Genomic DNA, 20,621 nt, shown 5'->3' on the forward strand with positions numbered 1-20,621 from the left:
CGGTGTCCGGCACTTTTTTTTGCCGCGCGAAACGCATCTCGATTAAAAATTATAGCATCTGTCGTGCGTACGCTCGATGGCCGTTCCATGAGGTATATAGACGGAAATCGGAGACTAAATAAATCGATATTTCGAAGTCTCGCCCGCAAACTTGGAGCCGCTCCAAACGGTCTCGCGGCAAAACGAATGCAGCGTCGGCGTCTCTCGACAGCTAATTCACGCGTATCGCGTATTCGTAATGCCGAACAATTTTGGGTTGCGATACCCTCTCGTATTTCGAAACGTCGCGCATACGCTACGCGTCGATGGAACTTTGCGATTAAGAAAAATATATCGTTTCTCTTCGAGAGTTCAGTGGTGCTACGTCCCCAAGTCACGGCGAGCGCGCGCACGCTCGTAGTATGGCGGACTAACGAGAGAGCGCTTATTAAGCGAGACCGAGATAAGATTTCCGCCGGTGGGGCGCAACACGGAATGGAGGTGGCATTAATGGAATATAATTGGTTGAAAAGTAGGTAAACTGCTTGCAGTAAACGTTGTAAACACTCACCCCTGGTAAAGTCCGCTTCTCATGCAGAGCGTTCTGGGCGCTGATTGCGCTGTCACGGCTGTAGTAGGTGAGGAACGCACAGCCTGAAAACGAAAAGAAAAAAAAACATAAACCTTATCTCTCGCGAAGAGATTAGCCCACGGTTTCGCTATACGACATAGCATCCGCGAGAGCTCTTTACGTACCCTTTTATCACAAAGGTATCGAGAGCGACACGCAGGCACGCGAGAATTCGGGGTGTAATCACTTAGAGAAATATTACGACGTGCTTGTGCGAGAGACGAGGTTTATCGGCGGCCGGTCGCGGCGCAACGTAAAACGCAAAGCTTTTTGCACAGCTGGTGGTCGAGAGATCCGTCGAAATAAAAGTTTTATACTTGCCGCGGAGCGCGCCCGAGTCTAAGGTCGATTCGTGGATAACGTGATCTCTCCCGTTGTGCTCGCGGCGCACAACCGCAATTACGTGACGCGAGTCAATGTGTTATCGTAATTAGACAGGCCGGTGGAAAGTTCTCGCTGCGTAATTGCCGACGCGGCATACATTCGCGAAACTTTTACGCTGCAATCTTTATGACGCGCGACGTGCAAAACACGAGGACCGAGCCGTATTCGCGCCCCGGAAATGTACGGATCTCACGCAGTCGCGAATCGACCGTATACTCTTTGAAACTGCGAGCGCGCGTTGTCGCGCAGAAATAAACATGACGTTCCCACCCGATGACGATGACGTCCTCGCGTCGCTCGCCGGCTCGGTCACCGGTCAAAAAACCGGCCCGCCGAGATTTCGGCCATTGATTTTGTCAACGACGGGAGAATAATTTCTACGGGGACGTCCCACGGGAATTCATCACCCGCGCGACGCGCGTTTCGATTCCCGCGCGCGATACACCGCTACTCGTAAAACACGTCGCTTAATCGCGTCCCGCAGAACACGTTATGCGAGTTTCGCTACGCTATCATCTTCGTCAGATAGTAATATCGATGTAGCGACGGAAACAACCCACCACACCACCCGCCGACCGACGTCGCGCTCACGCAAGCCTCGCGCAACACTCTAGAATCGTTATCTCGCGGTTGATATAAATAGCCCGGTATTAGTCGTACTTCAGAAGTTCATATGCTGCTTACCACTCTTATCCGCTACCGTAAAATTATATACATGCTTATAATTTACACAAAGTGTACCGTCTCTTATCGGGTTAACAATGAGGTCAATTTAGGAGAAAACCTTTGTCGTGAAATAATATACCTGTTATACATAATTTTGACTTGATTCGCAGGAGACAAATGTACAAAGACAATTATTATCCATATTAATGAGGCGTTAATTAGAATTTGATGTTACGTAGATAGTAGTTTTCAATAAAGATATTGAAAAATCTTTGTGTGTGTAGAGTCAATTCTCGTAGACCATATAGTCGGTTTAAGAAATAGCATCGATATCGCAGCGGGTTAAAACGATGGTAATTAACCCGAGAATATTGGACGGTGCCTGAACCAGACCATTATCGGCTATCGCACTGTCGAGCAAACCCCCTGGGACCGCCTTCCTATCGGTCTGAGAATTTATTCAAAGGGCCTCTCGGTCCTATCTGATCACCATTTGACTATCTCAACACAGGGAGATGGATGTAAGCAAGCACGCGCGGCGCAAGAGCCGCGGACAGACCCCGAAGAACCAAGATTGCGCAAATATTTATGACACGACTCTATCAGCGCGATTCTGTCACTTACGAAATTCATTAAATTCATTAAATACACTCACGTGCGGAGAATCCATTCGCACACTCATATAATCTCAATCTTAGTGCATGCCCAAATATATCACACGCGAACGTCTCACTTCTTAATAATTATCTCGTGATTTGAAAACATCGCTTGTTACATTATTATGTAATGATACGTTTCTATTATTGTAAAAACAACTAGAACATTTAATACAATTCATAAACACGCGAATGTCTCACTTCTTAATAATTATCTCGTGATTTGAAAACACCGCTTGTTACGTTATTATGTAATGATACGTTTCTATTATTGTAAAAACAACTAGAGCATTTAATACAATTCATAAACACACACACACACATAGATAATCTTTAGTCTGCTCAAATTTTGTGTTAATTATTTAATTTGTATAAACTTACTTAAGCAAACTTATTGATTAGCATATGTAAAAACTGTCGATACGATTCGCTAAATCACTGCTTCTTATACTCGCGATGGAATTTCAATTCCAAGTCACACTGTTTTACAGCGTGATACTTGAGACATTTTAATCTTGCGCGAGGACTTCGATGACGCAGTTTCACGACGATGGCGGGGAGTGCACCGGTATGCACACACATACACACACACACACACACACACACACACACACACACTCTCTCTCTCTCTCTCTCTCTCTCTCTCTCTTCCGGCGGTCTTTCACTCCCTGAAGAGTCACGTCGTGTAAACGAGAGAACGAGGAAGTAAGAGAAGCGTGAGGCGCGCTGCGCGCACTCGTAATTTTTCATGCGGCACGTTGCACGCGTCCAGAGCGTGGTTATCTCCGACACCGCCGTACGTCTCATTCGCACGTACGACGTCCAACCTAACCCGGGGTAAGTCCGCGTATAAAAGCTTCCCCTCTCGCTGGAGGAACGAGGGATGGAACGCGCGCGTCGTGATGGCCGAAAGTTCGCTGGTAGCCTGCGGCCGGTCACGACGCCGCGCGCCGCGGGTACCTCGCTACGTCAGATACGGGGGAATACACACGCCCGTAATCCAAGCGCTCTCGCTATTTCGGAAATGCCCGAAAATATTTATAAACATCGCGGTCGCGCTTATCTTAATTGCATTAGGGACTCACGCGCGCTCGTGGCTCCCCTATTCTGCGACCCGGATACCCAGCGGGAATAGAAAACTTCGTCGCGGCGGCAAATCGCAAGCCCCGCGGGCCTCCCGAGGATGAATTAGCTCCCAGCGACGCGACAAGAACAGGGACAATCGTTTCCTCGCGCTGCGCGTTGCCATGAATCTCTCCGCCGCCGCCGCCGCTTTTGTCTTTTTCAGCTAAATTCAATCTGCGAGGCGACGCAATACGGTCCACTCGGGGGAAAATAAGATACTTCACCGACGAATGAATGTACATTTGTAACGCGGTAAATAGCAGCGCGGGCACAAGTTTGATGGGCAAGTTTGACTTTGGAGTGTACTGTTTACTCCGCTATCGGAGAGCCGCTTTTGAGGCATCTATTTTCGAACTGGGACAGCCCGGCTACTACCTCGGCGAAAATACAAAGAGTTAATTCAGTTTCGTATAGTTACCAGATAATGAAATGTTTAAATATATTTGGATTGTGTCACTGGAATATTTAAAGACTTTGTATAAGAAAGTTGTCTTTCCCAATAAATTCTGGTCTCGCTATATAGAGTAATTAACGCGAGAGGTAACGATTATGCCGCGATTCCTATATATACCTCCTCCTCGATGTAGTCACGTCGCGTCTAGCGGCATAGGCAATTACGATAAGGCTTACGATTAGCTTGACAGCGAAGCGTCGAGTGGCGGCGCGGCCTCGGTGCAAATTGCAGATGAAGCAGTTATACATTCGGTAGTGTAGGAACAATTCACTGATTCTAGATAATGAAACAGCTTGTCATCGGGTATGCGCATAGTCATCTGCATGTGTAGCGACGAAGTTTCAAATGTACACATACGACATATGCAAGGCGTGAAACAACGACGTGGATAAGCTACGGCGAATCGATGCGCGGAGAAGTTTCTCCCGTCGTAAGTTTCTAATGAAGATTACGGAGCAAAAAGTGAATCAGAGTTATCCATCGAACGTACAGCGTCGTGCGTTCCCGATATATGATTCGCGTATCTCGTAGGTGCTTGATTTTCAACGAGCAAATCTAATTAATTCAATTGAGATTAATTATCGATCTCAATTCAATTGAGGTTAATTATCACCAGCGGGTCCAGGCGACAATGACCATTGTAGCGACACGCCGCGTTCCTCTCACGTTGTTGCATTGATGCATCATGTAAAACTCAAATGACCACAGTAAGTATCGGTAAGCGCGATATGCAAATTAAATGAGATTAATACAATATAAAAATATAGATGATAAAGTGTAGAATATAAAATAGAATATAAAATAAAATAGAATAATAAAGAGTGTGAAAAGATTCTTTAATATAAAATCGCACATTAAAATAAGAACGATATACTAATATATGAATGTATTATATCATGCGATATTATGTTACCTTCTTGCGTTTAATTTATGTCACATAAATATTATAAAGTTAAATTTCCATGATAACGGTGCGAAATCTCTGCCGGTATTTATCATTGCACAATGCAGTTATTGTTAATGTTTGCAACAATGTTTGTACGTAAGCGAATCAGGAATAATATAGTAGCGGAGCTATTGTTTAAACGCGAGAAAAAAAAGTGCCATGTATTATACGCGAAAAGGTCATCGTTTCACACTCTGCTGCGATTCGAAGAGAAGCTTTTATTCGTCTTGAGAAATATATGACGGGGATACACATGCAAATCCAATGGAGCCGGATTATAGACTGTTTTACGCTGATTCGAGTGGCAGCAAATACGTTGTCGAACAGGCATGGAGAAAACGCAAGTAGATAATCAAGTAGTTCTTTTCTCGTGGCTGTGGACCGTACGCGAAGAGGCTGCAGGGCAAAACCCCGAGAGGTATGAGACCGTGAAGGAGGACTGTCTAGGTTGTGAGTTTTTGCCTATAAACCTGCCGACGTGTATCGCGGAAAGGTGGGAGAGACATATAGATAAAGAGAGAGAAGGCAGGATGAGAGATACAAACGAGAGTTGATGGCATCGTCCGACGTCGACGAGGGCCAGGCGAGGTGGTTAAAGGGGGTTCAAGAGTAGAAGAGCGTTTTATTTGCGAGGCAATGCGACGGCTAATACACCAGTCACTGGACAGCGTCCAAGTCATAAAATGGATTTTATGACGCCGATCGATACAACGAGATCTCTCTCTCTCTCTCTTTCTCTCACTTTCCGACAGTCGCCGTTCCCCTCTCGCGCCCCTCTCACGCTGTCGGATGTCCGCCGATGCCCCATATCGGTCCGTACCTTTCGAGGGAGGATGGCTTTGCGTATCCACGTCGTTCATACGAGCAATCTCGAATACTGCAAAAAGAATCTAACCGATTTGTTCCCCCCCGCGTTTTTCAAAGATAATATAATCTCATTCTCGATATTGATCATCGGAGTTTCACAGATTTATTATATTTTTTCGCTGTCATACGATGTAAAAATGTAATACGCTTTGTAAATAAAAATTAATAGCATTTATGAGAAATTTGGAGTAAGGAGAGGGATGGAACAAAATTTCTGTTTTAAACTAAGTTGCGTGTATTGTTCAAAGTTGAAAATCCCAAAGTGAAAAGAAACGCGCGAAAGTTAAATCCGACGGTGTCTAGAGCGAACTCTTTTAACCCTCGAATCATGCCTCGGCACTGCTTGTCGAAAATTGGAAAGTAAAAGCTCCCAAGTGACACGGTGAACAGGAATGAAAAGTTTCCCGACCGCGGGAGTCGAAGAAAGAGCGCGTCGCGCCAACCAAATTGCTCTTAACCAGGTACTAGGCAGTCCGGGAATGAGGATTTTATGGTTCTCCTAATGAATTGAAACGAAACGAGCCTCCGGCAGACTCACCCACCGGCCGCACCCACACACATCACCCGTTATAGTATACGGAAATCGTCGTCCCTGCATCGGGACCACGCGCGGAGGTGAAATTTGCATCTTGGGCGAAAATTGAAATGCACCGGTACAATGGACAGGGAAGAGTGTCCTGCGAAATGACTTTTATAATAGGGACGCAGATAATATAGCCGCGGCGGGGCGGAACGAGAAGCGTTTCTAACTGACGGTATACATACACATAGCCACCGCAACGTGTGTACGAGCGTATCGCGACTTTATACACGTGGGAGGTACACCAACACGTCTCGAAAGAGCTCTGCGCCAGTGTGCGTGTACTTACATATCCCGACGTGGTAATGGTTGTCCATAACAACGAAATTTTCTCCGTTGGATCTTCGCGATATACCGCCGCAAGCACACAAACGTGGAAACGAAAAGGTGGAGAGTGAGTGAATATGTGCGCGCGCGCGAGGATATGCGAGTATTTCAACGTCCGTGTATTTCAGCCGCCACGTCGACGGCACCCCCTCGGTATTGCGCAGAGGAAATTGAAATATGCAAATAACCGTGGCTAGGTAACGCCGACTCTACGAAGGTTGATGTTTCGTCCGCGGAGTGTATCGGCATTTATCGTCAACATACCGGACATACCCCGCGTCGAAAACGGGGCTTTTTTTGAATATCGATAACAGCAGGTTGTCCTCCGCCGCTGCCATGTGTTCTGCGCCTGCCGCATTCGCCCGGTCGACTGGCGCGGCAAAGGGTATTTGCTATTTTAAGAAGGTGATCGCTCTCTCGTCCGATTCGCGGGACGACTTACCACGTTCTATGTCAGGCCGCCGCCGCCGCCGCCGTCATTCGAGCCGAGGAACGTACGTCGCGAATGCATACATTACGAGACCACACGCTCAGACTTCCGCGTCGCTGATCGCGAATGAATATTCATCCGTTCCTATTTCGTCTTTGTCGGTCGTTCCCGGCGATTAGCAACCGCGCTATTATCAGACGTCGAGTTAATTCTATTCTCCTCGGCACTTCGCGAAAGTTAGCCTCGTAACGTCGCAACAGTTTGAAGTTTTCCCTCGCGAAGACGGGGGAAAAGGAAGCGAGAAAGAAGACTCGTGCTACCGTAACCGCCAAGTCTCGGTCCATAAAGCCGCCGAGTGCGCATAAGTGAAGTGGTCGCACGAAACGGAACGACGGACCTGCTCTGTGGTATTCTGTGCCATCAACCTACCTACGCGACAATTGTTTGCGATGTTTGCGGAGAAAAGCGCCGTAAAAGCTGGCTGATTTCGCGGCGGGCAGAGGACTCTTCGTTAAAGAGGTTTGATCGAAGTTCTCAGGCATGATTTCTCACGATCATAAACGGCGAAAATATACGTACTTTTCTATTTGATACACTCCTTTTATTTTTTGAAAAAAATTCGTGCCTAACTTCAGCTAGCTTTACCACAGCTATTGGTACGGTCCCTCCATTGGGCCTATGTGATACAGTGTCATACGACCTGTGAAATCGTTCTCGTCGCAAACCTATGTTCCGGATCCGATCAAAGGAACTCGGTCAAAGATTGTCGGCCTTTGAGAAATGCTTTTGACCCACGGTGGATAGAAATAGACCGGTCAGTTCAGTCAATCAATATCCAAATCGACGATTCTACTGAATCATGTCAGAAAAATTATTAAGCGCGCTATAAGTGACATCATTTGTTGGATCGTTCTTTTGTTGTTTTGTAATAAAATACGAACGAAATGTCTCAAAAAACAATTAAAAAATACTGGAAAATGCTTACAATTATTATGGTAGTTATTTAAAAAAATATCACTTTTCTTCAAATGTTAATTGCACTAATACTCATAAAAATATGTGTATATGAGTGTATAAAACGTGTAAATATATGTGTCTACAATTTGAGCTGGAATCCGTAAGTTCGTTAAACCCAAATGATTGTGCAGATCAATCATCCCTGCGAAACGATTTAAAACCTGATATTTTGAACATTCCATCTAATTAACCCTATTGCAATTATTAATAAATCAGCGCTGGCCCACGCCTTCCTCAGCATTTCTGTTCTGCTTTCTTCACCCCGCGTTTTCTTCATTATAAATAAGTCTCTGAGAGAGCAGAGCATTAACGTAAAATGCTCCCATTGAAGGCAATTTTTATTCAAAGCGCGACACTCGCAGGCAGAGCGCGACGCTTACTTTAAACCTGGGTTTTGAAAGTCACGAATGGTAGAAATGTAAAAATAGTCCATCTACAAAGTTATTAAGTCTCCGTAAAGGCTGCCGAAACGTTTTCGTCGCAAGTAAGACCTCTCCTTTCTCTCTCTCTCTCTCTCTCACTCTCACTCTTCTTCTATTTTCTCTTTATCTTAATCTTCTTTCTGGTTCCTTATCTTCCTCTCTGTCTCGTTTCTTCTCTATTTTCCCTCCTCTTTATCTTTTCCTTTGCCCTGCCCATCCGCTTCTTCTTACAACGACCAAATTAAATACTACGCCCGGAAAATCTCCGAGAAAACTCGGATATTCAGAAGCGTCTTGGATGCACTGCCACGTCCAATTTCAACTACTTTGCCCGCACAGTATATCGTCATGGAAGAAAAAGACGATAGAATGGAGACGAGAAGTAAGATGCATAAAGGGAAAGAGAAAAGAAATGTTCGATATCGCGAATGGTTCCCGAATAAAGAAGCATGTTTCTAAAAGAAAAATTGATATCCAACCGACCTCTATGCTATCTCTTCAATTAACCTCTTTAAAAATGCGTTTTTTAATTTTAATGATACCAAGCCGCGTGACGCGGCGTTTTACTATATAGAATGGCGAGCACATAGTTCGAGCCATGTATTTCGCCTTTATATCTACAGCCCTTCGCTACCTACGCGTTACCTATGTACAGACATAAATATGTACTTAGCCAGGATTAAATTATTTGCAGGAAGATGAAACGGGTCCGACCCGCATAGCTTCATTTCCCCAGACATCTCGAGCTGCGCCTACCGTGTGTCGATGGAAATGTGTCTTATACAGGTAATTCGTTGGTCTTTCCAACACCGACGTCAGATATAAATATCAGATTAATTCTAAAGACGCAATCGAGATATAGATAGAATATTATAATTTTCGGGATATTGTTGAAAGAAATATACATATATCTGTCTCTTTCTATAAATGCGCGTACATAGTATATAGTACTTTGCATAGTGCAAAGTAACATGGGAGATCGCAAACAAACGGATATTGCGGATATAATAGAGTCCGCCCGTGATATATTCGTCATTGTAGAATTCCGGCTTAATATTTCATCGGCGGCCGCTAGAACGCGAGTGTAACTTATGCCAGTTTAATGACCGTGCGCGGCATTTAATTCGGGCATTTAATAATTCACGATGGTCAGAACGAGCCGGTACGTCGCGTATCGTAATATTCGCGCGGTGTATAATGTTCGAAAGCCCGAATGTGTTGGCTTCCAGTGGGACCATGACAATGCGTTGTATTACACCGGCTCTTACTCAGGTCGCGCTTCTCTCCCCTACCTCCCCCCCCGACCCTCTTTCCTCTCAGCAAGGATTAATTCATTCTCGGGATGGCTCGTACAGTGGACTACGGGGTAGGCTATCCTTCCCCCACGAGATATCTCGTTTCCAGAAGGATGCGTACGAATTTGGCACACGTTTCTCCGATTTGCATCTATATGAATAGGCGTGGATTACGGGATTGGAATAAATTTGGCCGGCTAAGTGAGCTCGGCAATTTATACGGACACACAAGCACCACGGACGCGCATGTCTTTATAAATGCGTGTATACGTATATGTATGTAGAAGGTACCGACCACCCCGCACGCAACCGAGGCGTGCTATAAAACTTTATTACGCTGCAATTTGTCTAACCGCGAAGAAACAGATAGAAAATAAATCACATTTCGTGACGTTAAAAGTGTCTAATGATTAAAATTGTGAGAATTCAATGTAATGCGCGATCTTAAGCATAAATTTAAAATTTATGAACGCAGATATGGTACGTATCCAGATTGCGGAATATCACACGCGTATATTATACGCCGTATGTTAATAATATCGTTGCGCTTCAATGTTCCGTACTTTAATATGTACGTGTTACACATATTTACTTATATTACGCATATCATGCTAATGTAAGACGAACGACTGAATTATTTGTTCATCATTTTCAGTTATCCTGATCATTTATGAGCGTCGTTGTCTCGGACCTCGGCGAGCCCGACGGCCTACACCGCCGTCATCGGCTGAACGAGAACTTATTACGATCCGTCATTTTGTCCGTTCACCGCTCGTAACAAGCATCTTTTATGACACCACGTAAAATGGGAAGAACGATGGCGCGGCGCCATAGACGTTGATTGTCGGGGGACTTTCCTTTCTCGCGCTCTCTCTTTCACGCCGCGTCCCTTTCGTCGTCCACTCCCCGGCCGCTTCTCTCTTTTCGCAGTTTCTACCGCCCTGAGGAAAGGAATGGCGGTACATTCTCTAACGGAGGGAAACCGCCGTCGCCCTGAACGGGCATCCCGGCGCACGGTGGCAGGAAGACGTTGTTAGGGCTATTGCTCTCTGTCCGAATGAAGGACCGCTCATATTTACAAGCGACGGTAGCAAATGGTCGAAATGGCGAGAGGCAGCGGAGCAGGGCAGCGTGCGGACGGATGAAACATCAAGGGAACGAACCCGTCAAATCGGCCTGTGGGACTCGGCAACGATTCGCTTCTCTCTCTATCCGTTCCCCAATCTGCGCGCCATTTTTATTCCCACCCGTCACTGCGAGGGAGAGGTTGCATCCTCGGAATTCACTCGGGTGTTCTCGTCGAACGTTTCTCGCTCGTCACGCGATTTGTAGCGGTGATGATTTTCGACGAGATAATGTGAAGATAGGTTCGGCGCACTTGATGGAACAAATGGTCAAATGCTTCTAACAGGACCTGTCGACGCATATTTTTGCCCGATGTCAATACACCAATATACAATGCGCGTTAAAATTGTGCAATTATAGATTTTCCATCGAATATAGAAAACCGAATTTTTTAAAATAGAATTGAATTAAATGTCATTTTTTGTTCACAATTATTTTCAACTTTCTAATTAGTTTTTAATTAACACTTAATTGAAATTAAAATTGATATAATTGTGGCAGCTACAATAACGATTTTAAATCTGTCAATCTAGCCATCTATTTTTAATTAATTCTTTTTTAGCTTAAACTGTGAAATAAATTAACAATAGCAAAAACTAGACAAAAAATTCTCATCAGGATATATCGTCAAACGATAAAATCTTTAACAGATTGAAAGAAAAGTTTAAAGGGACGTTAAAAAAGTTCAGAGAAAAACGAACAGTTAAACTGTGTCGGAGAGACAAAAATTGGACCAAGTGTGCCTTAGGCGGATACTTTTGGAAAAGTGTGGCCTAAATAGAACATCACCCGGCGAGATAAAGACGGTTTGAAGACCAAGTCTAAAAAAGGATGCCATTAAACTACGAGCAAGTCGCAAAACAGTTTCATACAGACCTCAAAATTAAAAACGGCAGATATAAAAGACTGTTTAATGTTAGTTACAAACTATACTTGTTCCCGTAATAAATATTATTCGAATATCTAATACGCTTTATACTGCAATTTCTTAAATCGGTATATATGTATAATATACATGTAAAAAATATTACATACAAATAAGTGTAAAAGCATCGCTCCCCCTCTCTCTCTCTTTCTCTCTCTCTCCATCGTTATTTCTATTCGCTACATAATAGGAAAACGCCTCGTTCTCTTCCGTAAATTCGCTAGTAGTCAATTCGTACAGAATGTAACGGGCGGACGGTTTCACACTGCGGCTAAATAATATTGTACTTCCACTCTCGCACCGTGCGGCGTTTTCTCTTTCCTCTTTAGCCCATCCCGACCACCATTCTCTCTATCCCTTTCTATCCGTGCCCCTGTTCGTATGGATATTTTTATGAATCCATCGATGTATGAACACATGCAATCGTTCGCGTTTATTGTTTTTGTCAGACCGGCTCCGACGTCGGCCGAATTTGCATATTTTGTAGCGGGTCGACTGTCCGGTCTATTGTGTCCAACCGACTGCTGAATTGCTCCACATCGAGCATAAGCTCGAACTTTTGCATGACAATAAAAGCCACAATAGTATCGAGCATGTTCGACTCGTATCGCTAACCAAAACTCGCTATAGAGGAAGAAAGTGAAGGGAGAGAATAGCAAGATTTAGAAATAGAAACCGCAAATTCAATTTTGAAATATATTTTAACAGATTAATACGCGAATCGTGTTTTGCGGAGTTATTTAATTATTCGGTAGACATTGATGTAGCTCTCGGCCAATGTAGTACATCATATTTATAGTCAGAAGTTCTATTATTCTCCAAATAAACATGATTATCTAATATAAAAATTAGCATAATCTTGGCCTTGATAAAAAAATCGATAATAAAGCCGGAAAGACGTTCTATTTTACAATATATATGTGAGACATCGATATTTTTGCATCAATATTATTATGATATGGTGACATTATGGCCCATTTGTTCCGTGTCGCGCTCGTATACACAGATCAATCGCGAAATGATTACGAACGTTTCAATTAAAATAAGTCATTCTCTGCCACTTTTATCAGCTTTACGAGCGCTGTCCGGGCTCCACGTGAATTATCTGTCGCGCTTCGCTTTCACCGTTACGATGATGTATAGGCGGCCGCATAAAAAATGTGAACGAGAGCTCCACGTCAGGGAGGCGATATCGTGAAAAACGAGACTTTCGGGATTGCCAGCGTGTACGGACGGACAAATAGTTCGATGGATCAAGTTTTAATGACCGGAACAGCCGAGCGCCGACGCCGCTATCGAGCCATTGACAAACCACTGCGGGGTCCTGCTGCTAAAATGAATCGCGCCGTTATTTGCGAACGCATAACATTAAACCACCCAGCGTAGCCGTGAGCGCGATGCTGTTATCGCGATAACAATAAGTTTGCAGATACGATTGTATCCTTTGAAAACTGATATTGGCGGCGATATTGATTGCGGCCGTGCGGTTCGAGGAAACTTATGTGATTGACGGAGATTTGGCAACGCGTGCTACTAATAGCCGTTCCCGTTTAAAAGAACATATCTGCGACTACAAATTCACAATTGGTTCGCCTCGCAAAATAGAGGATCCATTCGCGATTTGACATATCTATCAAAGCGTTTCTTCGAAAGATATAATTTTTTTTCTATTTTCTTCTATCACATATATAATATCGAGAGACTGTTCGTGGAAGAAAGTACCTTCACTGTCTGGAAACATCTGCTGCTCCAGTAGATCTTGTGCTAGAGTTTAGTACGCAGATGTGTCTTATGATTTCGAACTTCAGGCAGCCGTTTAATGATAATTAAAGATAAACTCGATCTGTTTGAAAGCTCAAAAAAGAAGCAAGTTTTAGCAAGTCAGTTCTTTGAAGAAACACAGAATATCGCGTGTGAAGTGCCTTACATTCAATGGAAACGCTCTAATGGTCTAATGCTCTAAATACGAAGTCAACAACGATCAATTGGCTGATGCGCACATACGAGTCTGTCGACGAGAAACTAACACGCGAGCGATCGATGACGCGTGATAAAAATACACTCGAGTCTTCGGCGGCGCGACGTGTCGTTCTAGGCGATAAATCTCGCGATTCTAGCGCAAGGACCAGATAGAGACACGTGTCCGTTAATGGCTGGCACAGTCACCGGGTGGCGATCATTGCCAAGCCAACCTACGGCCGCCTCTATCCCCCGCGGCTACGTGCGTGGCTTTCCCAAGGCTCGACTTCCATTCCGGCATCTGTCCGCGGGTACCTTCACGTAGACGTGTGTACATATACCTATATGTCCGCGCGACCGCATCCGTATAGCGTACGTATAGCCGTTGTGTGTTCCGGGCTTCTTCGTGTGTGGGTATAAAACCGCCTGGATTCTCTTTTTGCGGCGGCGCGAGATCTCAACAAGGTAAAGCGGACACGTTTTCTGAAATCGCTCGGGCTTCGGCTTACTCCGGTGGAATCAGATTCGACTTAAAGTGCAATTTCGATAATTCACGGCTGAAATACCGCCGCGGAATCCCAAGTCACGCGGCGGCAATGTCGTTGCTTCTTTGCGTATATCGGTAACGCGATTTTCTGATAAGATACTCGGACTATTTCCTAACGCTTCCACGAAGGGAAATTAACAATCATATCGAGGCCAAAACGAAAAGATGACAAGCAAGTGTAAAAATAGGATGACTTTATCGAATACTCGATAAGGCTAACATATTGTATCTCATCCAAGTAGGTCGCTTTTACAAAACGATTCTAGTAATCTCGAAAAGTGGTAGTCTTTCTTTTAGCGTATCTTTCTCTCTCTCTTTTTAATTCGCTCTACATCAGACACACAAAGTATATGATCGTATAGCACAAGTACAGCTGCGTGAATCACGAACGCGAACGAGAAATGCCATCACGGGGAGCAAAGAAAATAAAGGTACTTAAATCCGCCTCATCGAAGAAGGTATATCCTCCCATCGCTCTCAGTCGGCAAACTTTTTCTCCCCCCGCCTGGCGAGACAAGAAAAGGAATAAGCGCCTCGGACGAGGCGATATCCTCCGGGGTTTGATTTCTCCAGGATCGCAATCCCGCTTGGTAGATTCATTGGCTCCGTTTCAATTCCGGCCAGCGGATCAAACGCCGACGTGCGGTCGTCGGGTGGCTGGCTCGCCAAGCGGGCAGAAGGGAAGCGGGTGGCGGGTACTTTGTGCCGTCGAAGGCGACGACGACGCCCGACGTCGACGCCGCCAGCGTCGCCTCCTCCGCCGCGCCGCGCCGCGCCGAACTGCCGTCGTCGTCGTCGTCGTCGTCGTCGTCGTCGCTCGCAGGAGCGATTGTCACCGTCGCGCAACGTCTAACTGGCGACGGCGACAAAGGAGAGGGCTCGCCGTCAACGACGCGACTTGGCAACTCGTCAAGAAGCTTGTAACCCTAACTGTGCCATTGTGCGCGAGGCGCTCGCTGGAAACTCCTCTCCACCCGAGCCTGCTGTTTAGAGCCTTCTTTGTTTTCCCCGGAGGGAGAGAACACCATCACCCGCGTCGAAGGCGCGCGTGGCACGTTTGTCCTCAACTGCCGTTCTTGCCCACGCGAATGGACCTCCTTATACCCGGACGCGTGCCCGAGGCCGTCACGACGACGACGTTGAGCTACCTTCGACGCGAGGAACTGACGATGTCGACGAAAGGAGTCGGAGTAACGCGATATTGCCCGCTTATAGAGTTAACACGCTTAATTACTTTTAAGGCTTCCTAAAGACCGGTAATTATATATATTCGATGTCGCCGTAAACATGCTTAAATGCTTAAATGCGTTATCAACAATGTTCGTCAAACGGCCACGCGTGTCTCCGTCTCCTGTGCAATCGGCGGCGTGTAACTCGCTCGAAACAAAACGAAATTTGTAGTCCCAGAATAGCCGTGACGACAAATTAATCGTCGTTGCGAGACGGTCTCCCCCTCAACTGGCGTTTGTCGAAAAATGAGAGAGCGGTGACCTACGCTCTACCTGCGACCGAAGCGTAGAAGCGGAGTGAGATACGATCGGTGATTTCGTTGTGCCAACTGGTCTGTGCACATCGGTCGGTGCACGCGAAGTGTACACATTTAGAACAACAAGTCTTTTTGAGCAGATGGTGCGCATCGGCACTCCCATAAACAAGCCGACGCCGCGGTCTATAGTCACCAGTCTCGCTCCTTTCGTTTCTTTCTCTCACACCGCTCTCCCTTTCTAGCTCTCCTTCTCTATCCGCCGTTCATCCTTTCTGTTTCTCCCGCTGCCATTTCTCTTCCTTTTTCGCCGCGCTCCTTCCGCCCGCCGCCGTTTCTCCTTCCTCTTCTTCCGCCCGTTGTTCTACCACGTCCAAGGAAAGCCAATAAACCATCGAATTCCTCCGGTATATTGCGGGACTCCGGGCTGCCGCTTGGAACCAGCAACAAGTCCCGCGTTCTTATATTCCGCGAGTCGTCCCTCCGTCTGAGCAGACGTTCGTACTTTCGCAAATTACCGGCCCGTGGTTACGTGCACGCTCACTAGCTGCGAAAGTGGAGCGAAGGGAAAATCGAACACAAAAAGGAAAAGTGAAACGATATATATATGGGCGACCGTCGCCGTCGTCGAGCGTCACACGCTCCCCCGCGAGCTGCGGGGATGCGAGATCAACCGAGATGACATTGTGCGAAAAGTTTGTGCGCGGTAGGTCAACGATAAATATTATTCCATTTACGTACAGTCAGCGGAACAATTTCGCTAACGTCAAAGTTTCTTGTGATATCAAAGTATGGCGTTTGGCGTTCGTAATACGCGTGCTTTCTTCAGTTTGCGCAGTCTCTATTACATTTTAATACTTAAAATTGAAAATCTAGATCAGTTTTCTTCTTGATAACGATATAGTCTCAATAAAACTAAATGAGAAAACTAAGTAGAATATAAGTTGTACGTTAATATGTTCCATCTGAATAAAATAAGCTACGATCAAATATCATCTAATTTACAATATTTTAGAAGTGGATAATCACAAATTTTTTCAAGCTTTTCGAAACAAATCGAAAACAGTTATCGACGATAATGAATGTCTCGCCGCAAATCGAAAACAACAACGCTGCCGGCAGCGGGAAGATAGAAGGGCGTTCATGAGGGGGTGCTCGGCCCGGTTATAAAACTTATATAATATCTGGCTGTCCAATCTCCTCCTTTCTCTCCTACGTCTTCCGTCCGTTATAAGTGGCGGAGCATTACGTGAGTGGAGGACCGTTTAACAGTGCCAGCGAACCGTGTTCTATCGCATGGAGGTCTATTGAATTTTTGCCCATCAGGGATCCTCCCGCCACGCTCGTAAACTAAATACGTCTAATGACTGTATCTCGTTAGTGCATCGCGCGTGCTCTATCTTTCAGTGACGACAACGGCGACGGCATTAGACTTGTCGCCTTGTTGATAGAACCTAGGACGACGGGCTCCTTTCCTTCTTTTACGACGACGATTCATTTCCATAATAATGGATGTCCCCTAATGAAGCTTCGTGAGTGATGATAATTTTTCGATATTAAATGATTGTCCGCGATAAGGGAACATCGAGTGCAGTTTCGCGGTTTTGCAAATTTTATCATGGAAAAGTAGAAAATAAGAAAACAAGATTTCAAAACAAGAGCTTTAATTCTGCAAATATCTTTGTTATATGTATATCTGCAAATTAAATGGGTAGGATAACTGAATGTACAACTACAAGGTGAAAAAAAATATTAATAGCATTAAATCTAATAATCTTGTTAATTCAATAACAATTTATTTTATTAAAACAAGAGCATGATGTATTGAATTAATAAGATTATTTCCAATTAGAAATTAGACTGTTGTTAATACATCATTTTTTTCAAGTGTACTAGACCTGGAATTCTTTTCGTATCTTTATCGCAGAATGGTCGAAATGTGGAAATGTACCTACATTATTGTACTTCATAATTGTTTATACAGCAAAATAGATATAAAAAATTACAAAGAGTCTAAAGAGTCTAAAAACGTATCTTCGAGAAAAACGATTTCGAGCCGCTGAAATAACAGGTTAAAATTTCTCGTCGCGAATCAACACTTCGTAGCTGTCTGTGAGGGTCTTCAATTTGCCAGACTCGTCCGGAGTATTCCGGGCTACCACGACATGAGGATAAGGGGACGAGAGATAGGAGCGAGAAGTGGCAGGGGGAGAGCACAGTCGGCTAAGATCCGCGGAGCAAACTCACGATCGAGTGAAACAGAGCAAAACTGGCGCGAGTCATTATGATAACCTGCGGGTGCACGAGACCGAGTACCATTCGCGCCCTGGTTTTAATTAGGTGTGCACGCGCATAAATTAACGGAGAATGAAGAGAGGTCGCGGAGGTTCGCGACACGTAGTTACCTTATCCGTATCTATCGTGCCACCTTCCATTCTCGGCGATTCTCCGCTTCTCTCATCAAGCAGACGAGAACGCCATGTATTTAGCGAAAGACCGTGGATATTTTGCGCCTCGCGTCTCGCGCACCGACCGATGGAATTTAAACGCGTTCCAAGAGTCACCGTGGCACCGTTTAAGTTTCCGTTTACGAGTGTCGCGCCGCAGGTACACCTTGTTAAGCACGCTTCGACGAATGGCTCACGTGCATGCTAACCTTTAAGGTGTCTGACGCGGTCGTCTGCATTAGTCGTAAACGTTTCCTGCAGTCGCGCGGCATGGCACTCGCGAAACACCGCGCCCGATGTGTGTGACAAGTATAAAAAGTACCGTCGGACCTTCCGCGCTCGTTATCCGTCTGTTTTTTCTTTCTCTTCTCAGACCGCCGTGTCCATTTTAAAAGCGTGCAATTAATACGTTGAAAAACAGCAAGAACTCACAAGTAAATTAATAATTCTATCTTATTTCAAAGAAATCACGGCGATTCAAAACTGCAAAACTGATTTCAGAAGAAAATCTGACACGTTACTCGCGTGGAATGAACACCCGTTAGATTATTCTCTGATCTAATTCAAACATGAAAATAGCAAAGTCTAATAGTTAATGCAAGCGCGCGTTTAATTTCTTACAATTCCTCGGATGGAAATTAATCATTGCTTGTAGCTCTATACATGACAATCTGCTATCTGACTTCCGGTCGAATAGACATTTAACCACAGTCTGTCTGTTACGGGACTAATGTAACGTCATCAAATGCGGTTATACGATATAACGGCAGTACCTTCCCATTGACCTTAATGCGAGAAATCAATAGCTAAATGAAACTGCAAATCCACAATTAGAGAAACCAGTTATCTTCCTCGCCAAATAACAACCGTCCTCCAGATTCCAGACTTTAAAAGTTCTTTAGCTATCGCTGATACGCTCGGAAATGGCGGTAATGATTATGAGAGTCTCACTCTGATACACTGATGTAATAGTTGAATCGCATGCAACCTCTTGTATCTCGGTGAAAAATTTGATGTGTCGGAAAAAAATAATACTCGAGACAAGCTCGACTTCAGACAATTATTTCTATCGCGCTACTATCTAATGATTCAGATAGAAAGAAAGCGATAGCGAGAAAGAGAGATATTAACTCGCACCTTACTACTCCTCTGCATTTCTGCTTTCGCGGGATTAGATGCGTTCCACCTATACGCGAAGGTGAGGAAAGCGAACGGGAGCGAAAAGAGAAATAAATCCTCGATTCGGTAATTCCAAGGGTTTCGCGGCATAAATCTAAGTTCTGCTGCTGAGGGTCGGCCGACATAGTCCGCAAGATTCAGGGACTTTTGCCAGAGCAACTTTAATCCCCCCGGTAGTTCTCCTCTGGTTGAGTTACGTAGAGCTCCTCCGCGGAAGCCTGCAGCTTCCATGGAACCTGATAACGGTTGAAATCGATGCGGGACGCTTTAAATGTTGCACAAAGATATATAAACTATGCCTTAATCAATTTCGTATTTACAAAATAGCGCGGATTAAATTCACATTTCTGTAATAGACATTTTTTTCTGGAAGCTATCGTGGATTCTTTCTGTGGAGGTTGCTGGAAATATATCGCAGCGATGTAAGCAACGATAAGAAACATCGTAAACGAGACAAAAATCGCAATTAACACTTCACCGTGCGACGTTCTAGGAACTTATGCAATTTTCTCCGGTTTTCCTGCCGCTCCGGATGCGTAGAAAATTACGGTAGACAGGTGGTTTCTTTGTGGGTCGAGAAACTTGGTTCTTGCCGGTTCTACAGACGGTGTAACACTCTTACGAGGTACAGGAAGATACGTTATTAATATCCATAAGAGGCGAAACGGCGCGCGGTGGGGCTGGTGACGAAGAAGCAAGAGGCAGAAGCAGAAGCGGCAGCCAAGCGGCAGCCAAGAGTTACGTGTAGGTAAGTGTTAATCTTGGTGGGTTAACGCAAGCGGCACCCGCTGCCAAGTCTGCGGATTATCGCACATCTTGTAATTGCCAACCAATCCCACGGGTGGAACCGGTTGGGAGTGGCTAGAACTGTTTGGCATCAAGCCTGATTGTGCTACCACACTCTCTCCTGTGTAGCGTTTGCCATTCGGCGGGCTGCCGACGTTATTTCCTCGGTGGGGACCCACCCTCGATGCCATTCCATCCTCAGATCGTCTAAATCCTATTCGACGTCTCGAACCTCTAGCCCTTCCTTCGTTTGTCAACAACGATAGACCACCGGTCTACTGGTCTCCGCGGAAATCGCAAATGTCCAATACCGCGCCGTTACATCCGGCTGATATATTATTACTCGGACATTTTCTACAATTCTGACTTTCTTCCATTTGGCAGCAGCTTA

General features: G+C 45.1%; 1 protein-coding gene and 1 long non-coding RNA gene across 5 annotated transcripts in view; one reads left to right on the forward strand and one right to left on the reverse strand.

Annotated features, from left to right (window-relative positions):
- LOC112467901 (CUGBP Elav-like family member 4) overlaps positions 1-20,621 on the reverse strand; it is a 546,980-nt gene that overhangs the window by 502,015 nt on the left and 24,344 nt on the right. For all 4 annotated transcript variants that reach the window (XM_025036804.1, XM_025036803.1, XM_025036802.1 and 1 more), the window contains exon 2: positions 551-633. The gene's annotated coding sequence lies outside the window, so the exon portion shown is untranslated. The remainder of the gene's footprint in view (positions 1-550; positions 634-20,621) is intronic.
- LOC112467904 lies at positions 7,135-11,895 on the forward strand. The gene is made up of 3 exons (XR_003042340.1): positions 7,135-7,564; positions 9,179-9,270; positions 10,435-11,895. It is a non-coding gene; the product is annotated as an uncharacterized LOC112467904 (long non-coding RNA).

This window comes from Temnothorax curvispinosus, unplaced genomic scaffold, assembly GCF_003070985.1.
Source record: "Temnothorax curvispinosus isolate PA1 unplaced genomic scaffold, ASM307098v1 QBEX01017878.1, whole genome shotgun sequence".
Classification (NCBI taxonomy): domain Eukaryota; kingdom Metazoa; phylum Arthropoda; class Insecta; order Hymenoptera; family Formicidae; genus Temnothorax; species Temnothorax curvispinosus.